Raw genomic sequence first — 22,793 nt, forward strand, 5'->3', positions numbered from 1 at the left:
CTCATGCTGCTCTCTAGATCTCGAATATACCAGAATATCATCGATAAATACAATCACCGACCGATCCAACATCGGCCTGCATACCCTGTTCATGAGATCCATGAACACAGTCGGGGCATTGGTGAGCCCAAAAGGCATCACCACAAACTCATAATGCCCATATCGCGTCCTGAACGCTGTCTTCTGGACGTCCTCATCCCGCACTCTCACCTGATGATATCTCGACCTCAAATCGATCTTGGAGAACCAAGATGCTCCCTGCAACTGATCAAATAAATCGTCGATCCTCGGTAACGGGTAACGGTTCTTGACCGTCAGCTTGTTCAACTCCCGGTAGTCAATGCACATCCGGTGTGAACCATCCTTCTTCTTGACGAACAGAATAGGTGCTCCCCACGGCGAGTTGCTCGACCGAATAAATCCCTTCCCCAGCAACTCCTGAAGCTGCGAGGATAACTCTTGCATCTCTGGAGGTGCAAGACGATAAGGCACCTTAGCGATAGGCGCGGCCCCCGGAACCAAATCAATACCAAACTCCACTTGCCTCACAGGAGGCACACCCGGCAACTCCTCGGGAAAAACATCTGGAAACTCACGCACCACCGGTACCTCCTCAACTGAACTCGGTCTCTCGGAAGTCGCTCGCGTATCCATCACATACGCCACAAAACCCTTACAGCCCTGCTGTAGACACTGCCTCGCCCTAGCGGCCGAACAAAAAGTTGATCCTGAACATGTACCCTCGCCGTACACTGAAAGAACTCCTCCACTAGGGTTTCGTATGGTCACCAGCTGACGCTCACAGTCGATAACCGCGCCGAATCGGCTAGACCAGTCCATGCCCACAATGACACAGACATCACCCATCGCAATAGGAATCAGATCAATCGGAAACTCAACCCCGAAAATCTCTAACACACATCCCAGGTGAACCTCCGTGGCACAAATCACTCTATCATCAGCTATGGAAACTCTCAGAGGCCGACTCAATGCCTCACGACTAACACTGATATGCTGACTAAAGGCCAAAGATACAAAAGACCGACTCGCACCCGAGTCAAATAACACTAAAGCAGGTACAGAGTTCACAAGGAAAGTACCTACGCATAACATAATATAAGCATAATATCTCAACATCAAAATAAATACATGAAAGGAAACATACCAGCCACAACATTGGGCGCAGTGCGGACCTCCTCCGCAGTCAGCTGGAAAGCTCTCCCTCGAGCTCTCGGCGCCTCGGCCTTCACAGGCCGACTCTCTGTAGCTCTGATGGTGGTAGGAGCAGATCCCTGAGATGCTCCGCGCAACTGCGGACACTCGGCCTTCCGGTGTCCGGTTTGGTTGCAGTGAAAACACACTGCAAACCCCTTGGGGCAGTCCTTGGCCATATGTCCCTCCTTGCCACATTTGTAGCAAGATCCCGCTCGGCAAACTCCATCATGACCCTTGCCGCACTTCCCGCAAGTGCGGCTCTTCTGGCTCCCTGGTTTGGGATCAGCGGGCTTGGCCCGCTTCGCTGCCAGCTGAGACTGTGCCAGTCGCCGATCCCTCCCCTGAGACTCCGCCTCCTCCCTGGCCTGAGTCTCAAGCTCAATCTCCCTCTTCCGGGCATTTGCCTGAAGCTCAGCAAATGTCTGGTACGAGGAGTTCGCAGTGAACTCCCGAATATCCCGCCTCAAAATGCTCAAGTAGCGGCTCATACGTTCCAGCTCAGTGGACACGTGCTCAGGGCAGAACATCGCCCTCTCGTGGAACATCCTCGTGATCGCTGTAACTGACTCAGTACCCTGCTTGAGGGTCAGAAACTCCTGTGCCAAACGCTCCCTCTCCACCTGGGGAACGTACTCATCCCGGAACATGGTAGTGAACCTCTCCCAGGTCATCGCAGAAAGCTCAGTAGGCGTATAATGCGCCGTCACAAACTTCCACCAGTCCTTCGCTCCCAAGCGAAGCTGGTTCAACGCGAACCGAACCTTCAAATGCTCAGGAGACGAGCAAGTGAAGAAACACCCCTCAATATTAGATATCCACCTCATAGCTGCCACCGGATCATGAGTCCCATCAAACTCTGGTGGTTTTGTGTTGCTGAACTCGCGGAACAGCAACGCATCACCACCTTGTGGCCTCGCAGCAGCAATCGCTGCGGTAGCTGCTATAGCAGCAGCCTCAGAAAGAGTGGCATAACGCTTATCAAACGTCTCAATCAGTGTGGTCTTTATAGACCCAAACATCTTTGGTATCTCTGCCCTGATGGCCGCAGCCACCTCCTCCTGGATGATTCGGTGAATCTCCTCCTCACTGGTACCACTGCTCTCGGGCATCAAACATGTCCTCACCATGATCTACCTCTGAAATACAACATATGATAAATTAGAATCCACACGAGCATACTCACACTCGTCAACTCTTTCCTCCTTGATTCTTGGTATTCCAAAGATTCTTACTTGGGCTGCACACTGCTCCGGTGCTTCCAGTAGTACGGGCCCAATACTACTGTCCGCACCGCACCAGAATACACTCCAAGTCCTCCTCTTCGGATCCCAAGTCTCAAGTACTCTATCATGCGTAGACCACTCTCTAATAGATCTCTCATAAGCCCCTCGCTGCTACCTACTCACTCTCAAGCATCTCATAGCAGCTCATCTCTCCCTAGGCTAAGGCATCACAAATCAGGCCACTCTAGTCCTAATAGCAATACCTAGCCTACTCTAGCATGCAGATACATCATATCAATATCACATAATATAAAGGTATTTTGGGAAATCACCGTTCGGGCGCTGATTGATCGTACACACATCTCTTGCTCTGCGTTTTTCCAAAAATCTTTTACTCTTTTTGAAAATACATCTCAAATCCTCAGTTTGAGTTCAAGTATGCCCGAAGGTGTACTCGAATCCCTCAAACCAAGGCTCTGATACCAACTTGTAACACCGTAAATTTCAAAATAATTTTTCACAATTTATAATAACATTTCCCATTAACTTTTCATAAAAACATCAAGTTTAAATCTCAATTCACATTATACAAAATCCCAAGATCACAAGTATAACAAAATCCCATGCGTGTGTACGGATCAAGCCGGCACCTTCCCACAGTCATCGCTAGTACCTGAAACAACAACACTAACACTGTAAGCACAAAGCTTAGTGAGTTCCCCAAAATACCACAAACATATCACATATAATTTTAGCCACTCGAGGCTATAACTCTATGGGTCCGTGCACCCAAGCTCTGTGAACCCTCAGGTTCTAACTCTGGGAACCTTCCGGTTCCAACTCTATAATCATGCACAACATAAATCACATAGACATCATGCAGTACAACACATAGCATACACATAACATACATACACTAACACATAACTCTGATTACCTACTCAAGGTAAAGTATAGTGAGAAGACTCACCTCGCGTATCTCGATGACTCACAAATCCTGAAATCCCTCGTGCCCGATCCTCCGAGCTATAATCCTCCTATAACATCATATGTCTCTAATTAACACTTTTAACACTAAGGTTGACTATCCCTCAAAAGTCAACACTGGTCAACTCTGGTCAACGGTCAACGGTCAACTTTGACCGGACTCGGCGAGTGCACTAAGGCGACTCGGCGAGTCTAAACGTTTTCACCATATCACCAATCTACTATAACTTTTGTACACATATGACCATTAAACTTCACTTTTGTTCAAAAAATACAATTATATTACCGGTAATAGTAGGCCACCAGCCACGTAGTATGCCAGGTGGCATGCCATATGGCTGCTAACGTGGATTTTACTGTTTATTATGTTTAAATTATTCCATTAAACTATTTTTGTACACATTATGCCATTAAACCTTTTTTTTTTACACATTTTACCATTAAACTTTTTGTACACATTTTACCATTAATCTTATATAAATTTTTCAAAAAATACATATTTTTACATAAAAATAGGTTTTTCATCACCTATTGTGACTCCCTGATTTTGTAAGGCTTCGGGGAAAGGGTTTGATTTTGACAATGATACTAAGCACTCAGTTTTACAACTACGTTGTGAATTATTGTTGGTCATACATCGAATGAAACCCACAAGGTTTGAACTTGTTCTATCTGGAGTGGCGAAAAAGTACTCAATTATTCATTATTTTAGCTAATGTCTAATAAACTTATTCTTATAAGTCATTTTCCTAGGAAACTACATTTGAGGTGCATTGAAATTAGGTTGTTGTTTACCAATAGGAAAATTACTTATAAGGACAAGTTTACTAAACTTTAAAAAATTAGTAAAATCCGTATCTGGTGATGGAAAAGCCATTTTTTTGTAATAATTTGTATTTTTTGTAATGATATTTTTTAAATAATTTATATAAGATTAATGGTAGAATGTGTACGAAAAAGTTTAATGGTAAAATGTGTACAAAAAAAATTAATGGTATAATGTGTACAAAAAATAGTTTAATGGAATAATTTGTACATAATAAACAGTAAAATCCACGTCTGCAGCCACATGGCATGCTACGTGGCTGGTGACCTACTATTACCGGTAATATAATGGTATTTTTTGAACAAAGGTAAATTTTAATGGTCATATGTGTACAAAAGTTATAGTTGATTGGTGATATGTGTACAAAAAAAATTCAATGATATTTTTTGTACAAGTCTAATACTTCGTTACCCTTACAAGTCATTTTCCCTAAATCAAAATGCACAAACACATAACGTTCCAATCTGGGCCATATCCATGTCATGCCTGGATATGCAAATATCGACTTTAATTCAAAACATGGCCATGCTATGTCATATTACCTGCCATTGGCATAGCACAACCTAAAAGTTCACCTCTTAAATCACGATTCTTAACCAACATCAGCCCCTTAGGCAACACATACCACCATTTTTTTTAATATGAAATCCTATTTTAACACTAGCAAATGGCTAAACTTCTTACAAACATTAAATGTACCATTTTAACGTCCATACTTTAATAAATAAAGACTCTAACAACTCATTTGAGTCAAATTCCAACAAAATCAACAACTAGGACACATTGACAAATCACTCCACTTTCTTCAAGATTCCAAGTTCCTACTCCAATCTTGCCAACAACTAGTAGTACTAGAAAAAGATGGGGTTTCCTACCAAAATTTCCAAGGAACTCTAATGCATTGGTAGTTCCTACCTAAGTTGCACGGAAACAGATATGACAACGGGAAACAGATACAGAACGGAAACGAGAAATGGCAAAACTCAAAAATTCAAGATACAGATACGACAATATAAAAATATGAAAAAACATATATATTAAAGAAATTCCAAAATATATAAAGTTTAAACTCCAAAAATAATAAATATTTCAAAAGTAACTAATTATCAATAATCAAATCATTTTCAAAAATCCGGTTCATCTAGTGAGAGATCTACAACCTCTAAAAACCCGACATCTTTCATTGAATCAAAAGCATCTCCACCCACATCCCACGTCTTTACATCATCTTTTGGGGTCATTGACAAAAGTCGGAGATTATTGTGGATGTAAACCAAGTCTTGAGCACGACTTGTAGTCAACTTGTTCCTTTTAAGCTAGTGAATAAATGAATAAGTACTCCAATTACACTCAGCACAAGAAGAAGAACTAGGTTGTCCAAGTAATCTAAAAGCCAAAGTCTAGAGAAAAAGAGTTTGAGCACCAAAGCTAACCCACCAATTATTGGGTTCCATAGTAGCCATCTTTGAAATGTTTGTTAAATCTTCAAAATGACCACTCTTCATTGAAAACATTGCATACTCATCATCTTTAGGAAACAACCTTCGAAAACATTCTATCCTTTCTTGTGAAATTTCTCCATTCCTATGTGGAGAAAATCTTGTCGAATCCTCCATTAACCATGCATCACTATAATATCTACAACATCCAAAAGTTAAAACATAAATATATAATAGAAATCAAGTGTATAATTTAAAATATTATACCTTGGATGTAAAGAGTGAGCTAAACAATGTAGGAGAGTGTTATTCTTAGCCCATCGAGCCACTAAAATATGATACACAACGTCATAAAAGAAACTTATTTGAGATGACAAACGTTTTTCTTTCTTGTAGATCTCAATCTTCATTTTCTCACTCATAGAATCCCACATCTCATACACCAAGTGTAAACATGACTTGCCAGTGTCACAAGCTCTAATCATCTCATATATAGTTCTAGTGAAACTAAGAATATATGCTACTTTGTCCCGCCAATCATCATTCAAAATATATTCTTTCACAGAGTTTGCTTTCTCAGTGTCATCTAATCTATAAGAAGACCATTCTTTGCTTATGACCATAGCTTGAAAACCCCTTTTGATAAGTTTCAATCTCTTAAGCATCACAATGATGGAGGCAAAGCGAGTGTCAGCAACAGAAAGCAACCTAAGAGGAGCAAACTTGGTGAAAATCGAGAGCCTTATGTTATGGTTCATGGTGAAATTTTTTATTGCAAACGCCTCTTCGTGAACTTCTTTTATCCAACTGCACTGTTCATATGTTAGTTCATTTGTTTCCACATTCCTCGGTGAACAAATGTTCTTCAAAACAAGATTAAGTGTATGAACAACACATGGTGTCCAATAAATGTGAGGCAACTGACTCTCTATAATCGATTAATCTCTTCAACCGCCTTACAATTTGCTGCATTCTTAGTAATGATTTGCACAACGTTTTCATGACCAATTTCATTGATGAATTCTTTCATAAACTCAGTAATAAAAAATCTATCTTTCACTTTCCCAAAACAATTCACTACCTTTAGAAACAAATGACCATAACCTGAGGTACCCATGAAATTGATTAGAGGTTTTCTTGTAGGATCACTCCAGCCATCACTCACAATAGTCCCACCTTTTTTCTTTCCATGTAGACCTAAGTGGCTCCAATAGCCTGTGAACATTATCTTTTTCTTTTTATAGTAATGTTGTTCTTAGCTTATTATAACCAGGAGGTACATAACCATCAATTTTGTTGTTAGCAGGAAACTAAAAAGCCCTGACATAGTGTGGATTTCTTGCAAGATTAAAAGTTAAACCTCTGGTGTAAAACATTCTAGCTATTTCTTGATCCAGTTGGTCCTTAATTTCAACACCAAAATCTCTTTCAATAGGTGTTGAAATACCAACACCAGCTTCACATGGCAACCAGACTTCTTTCGCTTGTGACTCAACTTTCTTCTTTTCATACGCATCTTCTAATTGTATCATGTTAAGTTTGTCAGTTGTTGTTGCTTTCTTGCAAATAGAAATCTCAGTGTGCATATTCAATTAAAACAACATGATTTCAAGAACACACATAATAACATTGACATTCTCAGTTAAACAACATGAAAAAATAAGGTATTCATTGACTTTATCAATTCAATTATATTACATTAATCAAAACAAGAAAGTGAATCAAAAGCCTCTTATTTCTTTACCATTGTTCATGAGTAAATAGTTCTATTGAATAACATGAATCAAAAATTGCAACAAATAAATGAATCAAAACAAAAATCGCAGCCTCTTATTTTATTATTTCTTTACAATTTTTCATGAATCAATACAATAAGTCAATACATCAATCAAAAATCGAAAATTACATCGACACACACACACACACACACTAATTTGAATAGTAGATTACCTTTTATACCAAGCAAATGTGCTCTAACTCTAGAATATGATCCTTGTCAGGTTTCACTGTAAAGGTTACACTTAAACTTCCAACATCCTCGTGCTCCATCAAGTTTATCGAGTTTAGTCACAATGTCCTACAATGGTGGTTGGTCTATTGATGTAGATCATCCTTGTGTTTTTTGTTCTTGAGAAGCCATAATAATCGATATGATTTCTGAATTGGTGAGTGCTGAATGTCTGAATGCTTTCTGATTTTCTTTCTTGCTCTTGTCTTCTTGATCGACGAGACAGAGAGGCAAGGGCGTAAGGCAGTAAAACTAAAGTCGTTCACTAAGGAGACAGTAGGCAGCAACGATCAGTTTAGCAATTAGCCGTTTAGGCTTATAAAGTTGTAATCGACTAATTGTAGGGTAACAACAACTGATATAGGACTACAACCCATTACTCCAGTAGCGCAAATTAAAAGCCCATGCAAAAAAAGAGGAAATGTCAAGGAAACTTACCAGAAACGTTTATGGGATTGTCGATACTTGCCGGAAGCGTTTCTCGGCCATTTCACCGCCGTTTCCGTTTCCCATGCATTTTAGATACAGAACGGCTCATGTGTTGGTGTTTCCATGAATCATAGGTTCCTACACATTTTCAAGGAAATTTCGAGAAAAATATCATAAATGCATTTTTTACATATTTCCAGGGAAATCCCTCGAAGTTCCTAAACATTTTTTACATGTTTCAAGGGATGAAGGGGTAAGGATTTGATCCTCAATTCCATTCCATCCATTAAATTAACAAATCCTTAATAGTTTAACATGGTAAAACCAAGTCCAACGCCAATTTAATCATAACATCAAAGGGAATTTGGCTACAATACTCATCGACGGTAAAATCCCATAACAAATTAATTTGCCCATAAGCCCAAATGACATACTGATTTAGGTGGAGTTATAATACATGAAGAGAATACTGAAGATTAACATGTTCAAACAAGCATTGAACTCTGAAACTTCTCTGAAGGTAATTGGGCCTCTTTTGTTTAATTCATGGTTCAGTAGGTTCCTATCATTTTATCTCACTTCCTGTAATCGCATATGATGCTGATGTGGCTCCTTCTTTTTGCTTAGCTGCCGTTATCAGAAGTTGCCACCTCATTCTTAACTACTGTGTTACCTTCTTATTCATGGTTGTTGTCTCTGCATGTTGTCCATTGATGTTGAGTTGTCGACAGCATGATCTCACAATGTCATTCTGACCTAACACTTATTGTATCTAAATTCGAGTTAATTGCTATTATCAGAAGCCGTCTTTAAGAAATCCATACCTCAAGTTTCTTCTTCCAAATGTTTGCGACCTTTTGGCTGTTGCTGCTTTTGTTATTCATGGTTGTTGATTCCCCATGTTGGCCATTTGATCTTAACATCTTAATCTCATATTATCTCATCTAAGAAATATGGTTTAGGGATAAAATTTGGAATTTAGACACATACGACCTAACCCTTTTTAACAGATTATAGCTAATTGCCAGTTGTTGAATCATATATGACCTTTCATTTGTGCGCTAAAGAACGGTTTTCATTATATTCTATAAGTACTACAGTTAACCTGTTATATCATTATTCATTACATATCCCGTGGAATACCATATCTCTCCAAAAATCCGCATTTCATCTCCAAACTGTAGACTCAGTGCATTGGAGTGTTTTTTTTGTATGTTATAATCCTTTAAAGTTCTAGGACCCTCAAGGTTCTCCCCAGCAATGATCAAATGCTGTTGATGTCGTGAAATCTTCTCTGAATCCTGAATCTTGGCCTTCAGTTTATCAATGGTAATTGAGTTTTTAACTACCATAGTGATGGTCTTACCCGTTGGCGTTCTCACAAAGATCTTCATCCCAAGATGAAGCGTAGATTCCTTCTGGACTTTGTAACCAGCAAGAGTCCAACAACCATATGCTAGGTGTGTTGGGTATAATTCTGATTTTTAGTCAAAGGAGGTGACTGATTCAAAGCATACAATTTTATTATGGATAGTTTAGTCTTTTGCTTAGAGTATGAATAAGTAAAGGCCATGTTGGCCACATTTTTTTTTGAATGGTTTAGATAGGTTTAGTTGGCTCCTATTTTATTGCTTTGACTAGGTAGAGTTTGTTTCCCTTAAAAGTGGAGTAGGCAGCTAGGTACGTGTATATATATTGTATGTTATGATACTGAATAAAGTGTAAGAGGTTAGGCCATCTCCAATGGGAGTTCAATGGAGGGTTTAATGGGGAGTTTAATATCATTAAACTCAAAATTCCCATTGTGGGAAAGTGACTAGGATTCAATGGAATGGGGAGTTCAATCCCCATTGAACTCTATATTCTCTCTCTCCTCTCTCTCTCTCTCACATATATATATATATATTATTTATTTTAATTTTTTAATTAATATTAATTTTAATTGTAGTTTTTAATTTTTAATTTCATGCTAATTAATTTTTTTAAAATAATAATAAATAAAAAGAAAATGATAAATAATGTGACAATCCATTAAATTGTATAGAGTTTAATGGAGTGTAGAGTTTAATGGGTAAAGTTGTATAGTAAGTGGAATGTATATGTGTCAATCCATTGAACTCATATGAGTTCAATGCATTGGAGATGGTCTTAGAAAGATGTAGCCCTATGTATCTGTTTTCCTTCTTCTTTTCTGTTCGTGTACAGCAACAACAGGAAACAACTTTTGTTTTCTTTCATATTTAGTTGGAGGTTGCAGGGTTTGTTCCAACAAGGTGTTTGCCGACAAAGATAAGCCTCTGCTATTCGGAAGAGATCGCTTCCTTGTCCTGTATCTTAGACTTCACAATGTCTATTGTATTTGAACTTTCAACCTCCAAAGTGATCGTTTTTCCAGTTAACGTCTTGACGAATATCTGCATTCCAGGACGAGAAGAAGGGTGGACTCCTTCTGGATATTGTAGTCCGGTAGGGTTCGGCTATCTTCCAACTGCTTCCGGCGAAAATGAGCCTCTGCTGATTAGGGGGATGCCTTCTTTATCGTGGAATTTGGCTTTGACATTATCGATTGTATCAGAAGTCTCGACCTCCAAGGTAATGGTCTTGCAGGTGAGGGTTTGGACGAAGGTCTGCATAACGCCTCACAAGAATCAGGCTAAGGTGAAGAGTGACGAGGGTTATGTCGTCTTTGTCTGCCCAAAACGGGTTGTGATGAATTTGTTTATACTATTGGAAAAGGGCAACACGTATCATGCCCAAACCATGTCATCTTTTAACATCAAAATATTATAACATGTTAGATTTAGAAAGAGAGTGACATGATAACATTTTTTAACATATCACGAAACAATATGAGAGGGGTGGTATGTATAATAACACCAATTTTTTATTGCCACTTCTGAAAAATGCACAAGCATGTTGCATGCTCCTAGCAGTCGTAGAGATACGTTAAACTACAAATTAGTTTTGACACTTGGATTCAGTCGGTTATCTTCTGTCGCTTTCCATTTCAATTGGTAACCTAAAAATGATGATGTTTAAAATTGAAAATAGCTTATTTTTGAAACTCTCTTGTTTCATAATAAAATACTTTTAGGTGTGTTTGTACAAACTAGCTTTTCAAAAAGCTATTTTGAGTATTATTTTTTTTTTAAATTTTTTTCTAATACATCCTTAATTAATCATAAAAAACATATTATTTTAAATATTATTTTATATCATTTTATATATTTCAATTAGTTTATCAACTAATTTTTATGAAATGTTATTTTTGTCGGCTAGCTTATAAGCTGTCAGCTAGCCGCTACTTTATAATCTATCAACTATCTTTTCAGCTACCTGCTAGCTTTTCAATTAGTCTGCCAAATATATATAGTCTTAATATTTTACTAATATATTATTTGATGTTAAATTTATAGCTAATCTTATGAATTTATCATACTATCTTTTATAATAAATACTTGCTGATATAAAAATATAAAGTTTTAAGCGTATCTCAAACGTCATAGTCAATAATGAATTGATAGTCAAATTTTAGATGAGACGTTTGTATATCATATTCGGATTGGAACTGTAAAAAGTTTATATTCAATATTACAGAAATATTTTTTATAGTAGCAACTCTCACACCTCAACTGTTACAGAAAACCAATAATATTTTTAATACTATCACTCTAACGATGTATTTTCGTATCTGATTTAACAAAAGAAATGAAAGGAAGTGGGAAGTAAAGGGAAAATTCATGTTCCCGATATTTATTCTGATAGAGGTGGGGGGAAGATTTGGTGATAAATTTATTTCCTAATTTTTCTCCTCGACAGGGAGGAATCGGAGAAAAAGAAATTGTCGGTTATTTTACGTGTTGTAGATTTACAAAATAACCCACACTCGAATATAATTATAAATGTAATGTGTATGTTCATAAATCATGTTCTTATGGTCTGCTAACGGTTGTGTCTTCTCCAAGTTGTCGATGATGCATAATCTCATAACTCGCATCAACATTTACTGTGTGTTCTACAACCCCTCGTACTTCCCATAATTCGCTACAAAACGTGTACTATCTCTCTATACTTCAACGGATAAAGGAGAAAACGTATATATTCTTTTGGTTTTCCTTCTCTTTGTTCACTTTTAATTAGAATTCGCTAAACCTGTACTATCTCTCTATACTTCAATGAATAATTAAATTATGTCTCCACTCACTACTACACAAGTGATTTAATAATGCGACCCATTTTTTATTTTTGAGGCGGTTGATAGTAAAAACCGCCTCATCAAATGTATAAAGCATTAAATAATCCAATAACCGCTTTAAAAAAGCACCGGATAAATTCTGAAAAGTTTTTGTTAAGGCGGTTAAAAATAAATAGCATCAAAAAAAGATTTTTTAAGACGGTTAAAAATAAATAGCATCAAAAAAAGATTTTTTAGTATTGCTTCATGTAACAGCATCATTAAATAAGGATTTTTTGATGCTCTTTTTATAAAAGAGCATCATTAAATCTTTATCTTTTAATGCTATATTTTAAAAAACGCATCAAATGAAAACACTTTGATTTTTTAGTGCTACTTCATTGTAAAATCATTATTAAATCTTTATCTTTTGATGCTATATTTTGAAAAAATAAAAGCATCAAATGAAAACCAGCTATATCTGTCTTTTAGGGTTTCTGTAAACTCTAACATACTTCGAACTTTTGGAACATGAAGATTCTCTGCATTTATGAAACATAAACATAAATGCGTAATAACTCAAAATACCCTTATTAATTGTTTTGCTATCTTCACTAAAGGTAATTTTAATTTTATTGTACTTTTGATTTTATTCTAAGTATTTATTTATTAAATGATTGTTTATTGATATTTTTTAAATTGATTAGTGTAGACTGTGAACATGTGAAAATTTTCATAACTTGTTTGTTTAGAATCAATATATTTACCTTCTTTGAATGTTTATTTTAATTTTCAGATGAATCGTGATTATTGGATGTACAACACTTCACGTTTTTCTCAATTTTATATAGAGGGTGTTCAAACTTTTATTAGGGTTGCCGAAGAAAATCGCTTAGAAAAAGGAAGTGGATCGATTTGTTGTCCTTGTAACGTTTGTAAAAACTTTAAAACGTTTAATTGTACCGAAGAAATAGAGTATCATTTGTTGCAAAATGGTTTTGTGCTTAATTACACTTGTTGGTCAAGACATGGAGAAACACTACTTGATTGTAGTAAATCCTCGACCAATTTACATATTAATAATAGTACATGCAACAAAGATTCATATGTTGTTGATTATGATCACCAGTCAAATGATCATAATGACAATTTCAATGAAATGTTCGATGACATGGAGACTAATATGGGTGATGTTGAACAAGAAAAATTACATGGCCTATTTGAAGAAGCAGAAACACCGTTATATAGCGGTTGCAAATTTATGAAACTTGATGTTGTATTGAGGTTGATGAACTTAAAGTCGAAAAACGGATGGAGTGATAAAAGTTCACAAGTCTATTAGTGCTTTTGCATGACATTCTTCCGGAAGACAATGCATTACCCATTTCTACATACCAAGCAAAAAAGCTAATGTGTCCGATGGGATTGGAAGTTGAAAGAATACATGCATGTCCAAATAACTGTATGTTATATAGAAAGGAGTTCGAGAATAAACAAAATTGTGTTTTTTGCGGTGCATCGAGGTATAAACGGAAAAAAGATTTGGATGAAGTTGACGATGATGTGACAAAAAATGGACCACCGGCTAAAATGTTATGGTATCTCCCTATTATACCGAGACTAAAAAGGTTATTTTCAAACGAAAAAGAAGCAAAGTTACTTTGTTGGCATTCGGAAGAACGTGAAACTGACAGAAAACTAAGACATGTTGCAGATTCACCTCAGTGGAGAAACATTGATAAGAAGTATCCTGAATTCGGAAAAGAGATGAGAAACATACGGTTTGGGCTTAGTTCAGACGGGATCAATCCTTTTGGGAACATAAGCAGTCGTCATAGTACATGGCCGGTTCTTTTGTGCATTTACAATCTTCCACCGTGGTTATGCATGAAACAGAAATACATTATGATGTTGTTGTTGATTCAGGGGCCGAGACAACCTGGTAACGATATTGATGTGTATTTGTCTCCTTTGATTGATGACTTAAAAACTCTTTGGAGTTCGGGTGTAGACGTATATGATGCTTATAAGAAACAACACTTTCAATTGCGGGCCATGATTTTTTGTACTATAAGTGATTTTCCAGCGTACGGTAACTTGTCAGGATACAAAACAAAGGGTAAGAAAGCTTGTCCAGTTTGTGAAGATCAAACAAGCTCGATATGGTTAAAAAATTGCAAAAAAACTATATACATGGGACATCGAAGATTCCTTCCGAAGAGTCACCGTTTTAGGAAGAAAACTATTGAGTTTGATGGAAGTATCGAGATCAGAACGATGAGGAAACGATTTGATGCATTTTCACGAGTTGCAAGTATAAATGTAGTGTTGGGAAAAAGATTTCGTGTTGATAAAGATGCCCTTTGGAAAAAAAAAAGTCAATTTTTTTTGAATTGCCTTACTGGAGACATTTGGATGTTAGACATTGTCTAGATGTTATGCATATTGAAAAAAACGTATGTGAGAGCTTGATATGCTTATTATTAGGTATGATGCATAAAACTAGAGAGTTTAATATCCGAAAGGACATGGTCGAGATGGGGATACGTGAAGATCTTGCTCCCGAACAGAGTGCTAACCGTGTTTATCTCCCAGCTGCTTGTTATACTACATCCAAAGAAGAAAAAATAAAGTTTTGTCAATGTTTACATGATATTAAGGTTCCATCAACTTATTCTGCAAACATTAAAAGATTTGTGTCAATCAAAGACTGTAAATTGTTTGGAATGAAGTCTCATGATTGTCATGTTTTGATGACACATATGATTCCTATCGCAATTCGTGGAATTTTACAAGATGATGTACGACATTCTATCACTAAGCTTTGCTTGTTTTTTAACAACATTCACTCAAAGGTTATTGACATAGAAGATTTGGATAAATGGGAGAAAGACGTTTATGTTACACTTTGTGAATTAGAGATGCACTTTCCACCCTCATTTTTTGATATAATGGTTCACTTGATATCTCACATCGTACAAGAGATTAAGGCTTGTGGTCCCGTATTCTTACGGTACATGTACCCTTTTGAAAGATACATGGGTATCCTAAAAGGTTATGTAAGGAACCGTAATCGACCTGAGGGCAGTATTGTTGAAGGGTATACTTCTGAAGAGGTGATTGAGTTCTGCCAAGGTAATCCTATTAATAATATATTACAGTTATAAACATTTATAATATATTACATATAATATAATAATTTATTTTTTATAGGCTATATGAAAGATGTCGAAAGTGTTGGTGTTCCTAAAACTCGTCATTCAGGTCGACTTGAAGGTAAGGGAGGAGTCGGTTTAAAAATAACCATGCCAACTTATGAAGAGTTACAAGTTGCACATTTAGTGGTCCTAAAACACATGAAATGTCTTACTCCATACATTGATGAACACATGGACATGTTGAAGTCGAAATACCCGGGCAAGGAACAAATGTGGTACATAAACAATAATAATAAACTTTTTTCAAGGTGGCTGAAAAATAAGGTAGCAGAAACTAATGTTGATGAAACTGTGAAAAGATTGGGACATGGGCTAGATTGTAGAGTTAAATCTTATGAAGGGTATGACATTAACGGGTATACCTTTTACACGAAAGATCAAGATCAAAAAAGTACAATGCAAAATAGTGGAGTTACAATGATAGCATCAACGACCGAATTCGACAGACGGGATCATGATACTTTGATAAGAATAGCCAAAGATTCTTATTACGGTGTTATACAAAATATTTGGGAGTTGAACTATTTTGACTTCGTTATTCCCGTGTTCAAATGCAAGTGGGTGAATAACCGTACATGTGTTCAAGTCGACAAAGATGGTTTTACACTTGTCGACCTTACAACTAATGGCTATGCATCTGAACCATTCGTTCTCGCAAAACATGTCACACAAGTTTTCTATGTCAAAGATCCGAGCAAACAAAAAGAGCACATCGTCTTACAAGGTAAACGACGAATTGTTGGTGTTGATAATGTCGTTGATAAGGAAGAATACGACCACTTTGATGATCTACCACCATTTTCAGTCGGTATTGAACCTGATAATTACGATAATGTCGAACGCACAACATTCGGACGATCTAACATTGAAGGGACATATGTTGATTAAGGACATGATTGGGGTTTTTCTTATGCATTTTTTATTATTGCAATTACATGATTTTTGTATGAAATACTATCTATTGATAAGAGTAATTACAATACGGTCCTTATCTTTTGATAATTACAATGTTTCTATATTACCATCCATTAAAATGTATCAGTATGAGTGTAAAACTTTTACTTGTTCTGTTAATAAAATAAAAGAATGTAAAACTTTTACTTGACAACTAAGACTTTTACTTGCTCTATTAACAAAATGGACAAATTCACTTTCAGAAAAAGGCAACCTAGTTATAATTTCAAAAACCGCCTCAACAAATAAACCGCCCTAAAATATATACAAAATAGCTTTAAAAAATATTTATAACAGCATCAAAAGATAAACAACATTAGAAAAACAAAAAACATTAAAAAAAATCCTATAACCGCCTCAAAAAACACCAAAAAAATAGAAATAGCATCAAAAAATATAGTAACGCATCAAAAAATTATGGGATTATAATTGATGGCATTAAAAAATAGAAAAAAGCATCAAAAAAAGTTCAATAAATTACCAACCATTCGAACGAGAGGAACGCCAGGATGAATAAGGAATAATGAACGTCTAAATTACCATTAAAAAGAATAAAATGCTCTTTCAATTCATTAAATAAATCAACTTATTTTATCAAATATTACTTACTACCTCACATTAAAATTTAAGAGCTAGTGCCGTTTTTTTAAACTTTTGATCGTGGGTTACTGCATCGAAAACCCTTAATAGCATAAAAAACCCTTCAAAAAAGTCCAGGATACCGCTTCAAAAAACCTTCCATAGCCTCCCCAAATTCCACACAAATCGCATCATAAAACCTAAAACCGCCCCAAATCATCTCTTTCCCTCTAAAATTTTAGTTTTAGCTTTCTAAAATTTCATTGCGCGCCACCTCTTCTATGTTCCATAGCTGAATTCATAAACCATTCTTTCTGTAAAACATCCATAGTCGACGCCATTCCGACCTCTATTCCGGCCGTCCCCGACGCCTAAATCGCTCCACAAGTCTCCTCGGTTTCAATACGTTGGCATTTTCGAGTTTCTTTGTCCAATAAGGTATGTATATATATCGATTTGTTTTCTTTTTATACCTTAGGAATCTGTAAGAATATGAGAAGTATATGAAAAGATGATGGTGAATCTTTAGAATATATGATAAGATGAACACGTGACTATAGTATTGATTTTCTTTTTGTCAAAAAGCGCTATTACTTTAGGTTATAGTTAGGAATCTTTAGAATATGAGAACAAACTATATGATGTCGGGAATCTTTAGAATATGTTTAGAATATAAGAAGATGTTTTATTCTGTTTAGTAAATGTAATATTTGGCCCACATATATGGGGTCTACCAATTTCATTGGATCTGTAACTTTTATGTGGATTATGTTTTTGTTTTTCTTGTAATATACTATTGTATTGGAATATGTTATACTCTAGTGTTTATCATATTCTAGTGTTTATCATGGATAAAATTATTTTTAATTTGTATAATGTTGTTAGGTTATAAAAATGGATGAGGTAAGACCAATAACAAGAAAAAGAGGTCAACGTGGTATTGCTGCATTCAAGAAAAATTATCGACCTGAAGAGTATAATGTTAAATTCAATGAGAATAATATCCCAAATGGTGGCATGTCAACCCAATTTATGTCTTGGTTTGGCATGAATGTTCAACATAGGTTTCCGATAGATGAAGATCCGGGTAAAGTTAAAGATAAATATTTTGAAGATTTATGGTTGGAAGCTAAGGTATTATATTTTAATTTATTACAAATATGAATAATTTGTTAGTTAGTTATTATGTTTAACATTTTTTGTCTTGAAATTGTAGAAGCAATGTAATATCGAGTCTGATGACATGAAAGATTATATGAAGAGGAGAGCTGTTAAACTTGCATCAAATTTTAAATCAAGGCTAGTTTCAAATTTTGTAAATAATGAATTAGATGCATGTGCTGTATATACCTTTTACCTCGCGATGTTTGGGATAGATTCGTTGCACAAAAAACTACCCCTGAGTTTTTGGTATGTTTTAATTGTTTATTTATTATTTTTATTGATAATATTATTAGTATGTTTACAAATAATTAATAAAATTTTGTTGATATGTGTGTAGGCAAAAAGTGTAAAAGCTAAAAAAAATAGTGCTAAAAAGAAATCCCAAAACCACGTAGGACGAGGTGGATGGCCGGGTCTTGAAAAAAAAGCATCTATTATATGGCCTCAACTTGTAGCAAAATATGAGTTTCTAGAAAGCATACAAAATGAAAGGTCTAAGTTGTATTTAATGTCTTTCGCAAAAAAAGACAAAGAAACCAAGATGTATGATCTTCCACAAACGGCAATTGAAAATTTCAAATTTTTGGTAACAATTATGTTTTTTAAATAATGATACTTTGATTATTTTTAGTAAATAAATGTTACCAACTACTTTTTTTTTATATAGGAACGAGAAGAGAAAAATATGATAGCCGATGGGAGCTATTATCAAAATGAGGAAGACCCGTTAGTTAGGCTTTTGGGGCCCGAGCACGGGGGGCGATCACGGACGGTATCCAATATCATTGGGCCTACCAAGGTTTCGGGTGGATTGTTTAAGAATGTGAAAAAAAGTCGAAAATCGATGCCGCGGGTCGACACGAACCAAACATTCCGTGAATCTAATGGTGTGTCCGATGGACGATTGGTAGAATATCCACCTATTGAGGTAATATATTTATAGTTTTTATATAAACTTATATTAGATTTATAGTTTTTTTTGTATGATTTGTAGGTTATGACAGCATGTGATTTGCTATTAAAAGTTGCTGATATTGAGTTGAAAGTAGCTTCTGGTATGACATGGCCAACCTCAGAAACGGTTATACATTCAAAACCAGTAAATGAAGGTTGTGTTAAAGTTCAAGTTGATGAGATCGTAGAAATATATGAGAACTTGCCTGTGCATGCCGTAACACAAACGGATGAAGTTGAATTTGTTAAACATCTGCTTCATAGCATCGTTCAGTGGCCGAGATATGCATTAAAGGTATATTTCTATTTAAATACAAAAATATATTTTAATATAGTTTTATTTAAATATTGCAATCTATTTAGCTTGCGAACAAAACACCGAGCAAGTCAAATAGTGGTACAAGAATGGGCTCGAATCACTCCTCTCCACAGATACACGTTGATGACACTACAACCTCATTTTATCGTCCACATGTAGTCATAGTCGACCGGTTCACTTTTATAAAATGTTGTTAATTTAGTTTTATTTGTTAATATTATAACAATTTGTTTGTTATTTTAGTTTGAGGAAAACCAATTTCCTTATCATCATCAAATGGATGCTAATGAACCTTTTCAAGGTGGTTTGGTTGATATGGTTAGTCTTAAGAAAACTTGTTTTATGTTTGTTTTTAGATGTTTAATGTTTGTATACAATCATATGTAGTACTAATGTTTTATGTTTGTTTTTAGATATTATCTATGAATCCACAACAAATTGATTTAAATGCACTCGGATCTGGGCCCGGGCCCAAGCTAGAACGTGAACGCAATCCCGATCTCGATCCCGATCCCGAACCCGATTCCGAACCCGAACCCGAACCCGAACCCGAACCAGAATCTGAATCCGAACCCGAAATATCGAACCATTTACATGTGTAGATGATGCTCTTTATATATCCTTGAGCAAAGTACAACAAAAAAGTCCTAAAATTCAAGCTATTGCTTTTCAAGTAGCAGACTTTTTTAAGAATGCACATGACACTTATATTTGTTCACCCAGAGGGATGTATCGCAACAAAGTTCGACTTCCCATCCTATATAGCGAGGTGTTACAGTTATTTTTAAGGGGTTGGCTTGATTATAACATTATACATTGGTTTGCGATGTAAGTTATTATACTTTTAATATGGTATAATAACATTTAGATATAATTAATTTTACTAACATTGTGTAGTATATATAGGTGTTTTTCTAGGTCTCCCAATTCCGAATGCGCTTTTTTTGATCCGTTACGCATTGCAAGATTAGATACGCAAATAAGGTTTACGGCTGTCGCCGAACATATCGAAGAAGTATTTTCGTATCATGAAAGCAAAAAATATTTTATTGCTCCATATTTACAGGGGTATTTTTTTTCTTTCCATAATACATACGCATACATATACACACTACACGTATATGTTTTACTTGTTCTATATATTTTATTTTTGTAGTGACCATTGGGTTCTTTTTATCCTATGTCCGAATAGCAAATATGCTTATATTCTGGATTCTTCAAAAAATGATGAAAAGAAATCAGACGAGTACATTTTTACTTCTTTAATAAATAGAATTTTCCCGGGACAATTTCATAAGTGGGAAATGGTAAAAGTATGTTTTTTGTTGTTTTTTTTTTATCAATTTATTTCAAGTGGTTTGAAATATTTAATTGTGAATTAAATGTAGTGCTATAAACAAAAAGGTAGTTGGGAATGTGGATATATAGTGATTAAACACATGCGAGAGTTTGTTGAGACCATTCAACATGATTTTCAAAATAAAGTAAGTGTCTAGTATATATTTAAAATATCAATTTTTCTATCTAGTTGTATATATATTTATATAATTTGTTTGTTTGTTGCAGTTTTAGAAAAAGAAGATGTTTGCTTCGCCTCATAAACTTGAAGATATGGTCTTAGAATTGATACCGCATTTGATTGGAATGGTGAATGATAGTCGGAAAAGAACTAAGTAAGAATTCATTAGGATGTTTTGTGTTTTATTATAACTAAAATTTAAACTATAAATTAATTGTTTTTTGTGTAATGGTGTAGTATTTTGTAATACCTTTTTGTTTATTGGTATTATTTTTTTTTGCTGCCATTGATGGCAACCAAATTGTGCTATTTAATAGAGCGTTTTTTTTTTTGGCCTAAGGTGGTTCCATTTTCTAATGATGTTGACTGTAAGCATCAACAACTGATTTATGATATTTTATGTTGCCATTATTCGTATTGCAGCCTCAAAAAATAACTGCATCAAAAAACTAACAGCATCAAAAAATAATTCTATTTAGCATCAAAAAATAACTCTATTTTCTAAGGCTAACAGCATCAAAAAATAACTCTATTTAGCATCAAAAAATAACTCTATTTTCTAAGGCTATTCAGTAACAGCATCAAAAAATAATTGTGTTTTTCTAATGCTGTTTAAGAACCGCCTCAAAAAACAAGCATAATTCATGAAACTCTTTTTATATGGTGGTTTTGTACATTTTCTAAGGCGGTTTAAGAACCGCCTCAATAAACAAGACGGTTTTATAATGTTATATTTTTTGAAGCGGTTGAATAACCGCATCAAAAAATAAAATAAACCGCTTTATTAAACATCTTCTGTATTAGTGACTTGAGTTATCTATCAGATAAGCCCTCCTTATCTCAAATTTGTGGCTTGTATATAATCATAAAAACATGTGGGTATATACTATTCATATTTACAAATTTCAGTTTGCACAAAATTTCTTAGATACTTAATATATAAATTTGAAATCTATGTATTATTAATATATATAGAAAGGATTAGAAAAGATATTGTGATTCAAGAATGTAATAATCGTTGTAATTTTAGCCCTTTGGTCTCTTCAATTTTTTGTTCATTGCATTCAAAAAATCCAACCCAACCAAAACCATTGATCAAAACCCTCATTATTCAGTCTGAACCTTCGCGACAGCATGCAATCTTGGTCAAAACTCTCGCCAGAAAAACCATTACTTATAGTTCGTAACGTCGAAACCAAGATTCATGGAAGGTATTCCTCGTGATTGTTCATGATTAGGGTTTAGGCCTAAGCCCTTTAGAGTTTAGATTAGATTTTTTATGTATCTCTATTTATACGGGGTTTAATCTCACTATTTTTCAATCGTGATTGTTCATGATTAGGGTTTAGGCCCAAGCCCTTTAAGGTTTAGATTAGATTTTTTATGTATCTCTATTTATACGGGGTTTAATCTCACTATTTATCAAAGAAGCAATCTATTATCTTGACTAGGTCTCCAAAAACCCTACCTAGCCATCATCATCATCTCCTTCGCAGCTCCTTTTTTTTTTCTTTTTTCTTCTGTCTTTCTCGATCAGCGCACTGACAATCTCATACCTTCTGGAAAACCCTTCCCCTTTAATCAACATAAACTTGTTGTTCCTTTAGTCTTGGATCTTGATCAAATGAATTTTGACCTCTGGCAAGAATTATTTGAAACCCATTGTATTGGGTTTGGTCTCGATATGATTAACATCTACAACCTCCAAACAACAAAACAGCAGCTTCTTCTGATTGGGCTCGCCATGCATGAATCCATCGTGAAATCAAGGATCTACAGTACTTT

At 35.3% G+C, this 22,793-nt stretch overlaps 1 pseudogene; it reads left to right on the forward strand.

Moving 5' to 3' along the window:
* The window catches only part of LOC111919431 (uncharacterized), a 100,319-nt pseudogene that overhangs the window by 19,561 nt on the left and 57,965 nt on the right, over positions 1 to 22,793 (forward strand).

The sequence above is a fragment of the Lactuca sativa genome, chromosome 5 (assembly GCF_002870075.4).
Source record: "Lactuca sativa cultivar Salinas chromosome 5, Lsat_Salinas_v11, whole genome shotgun sequence".
NCBI classification, from domain to species: Eukaryota; Viridiplantae; Streptophyta; class Magnoliopsida; order Asterales; family Asteraceae; genus Lactuca; species Lactuca sativa.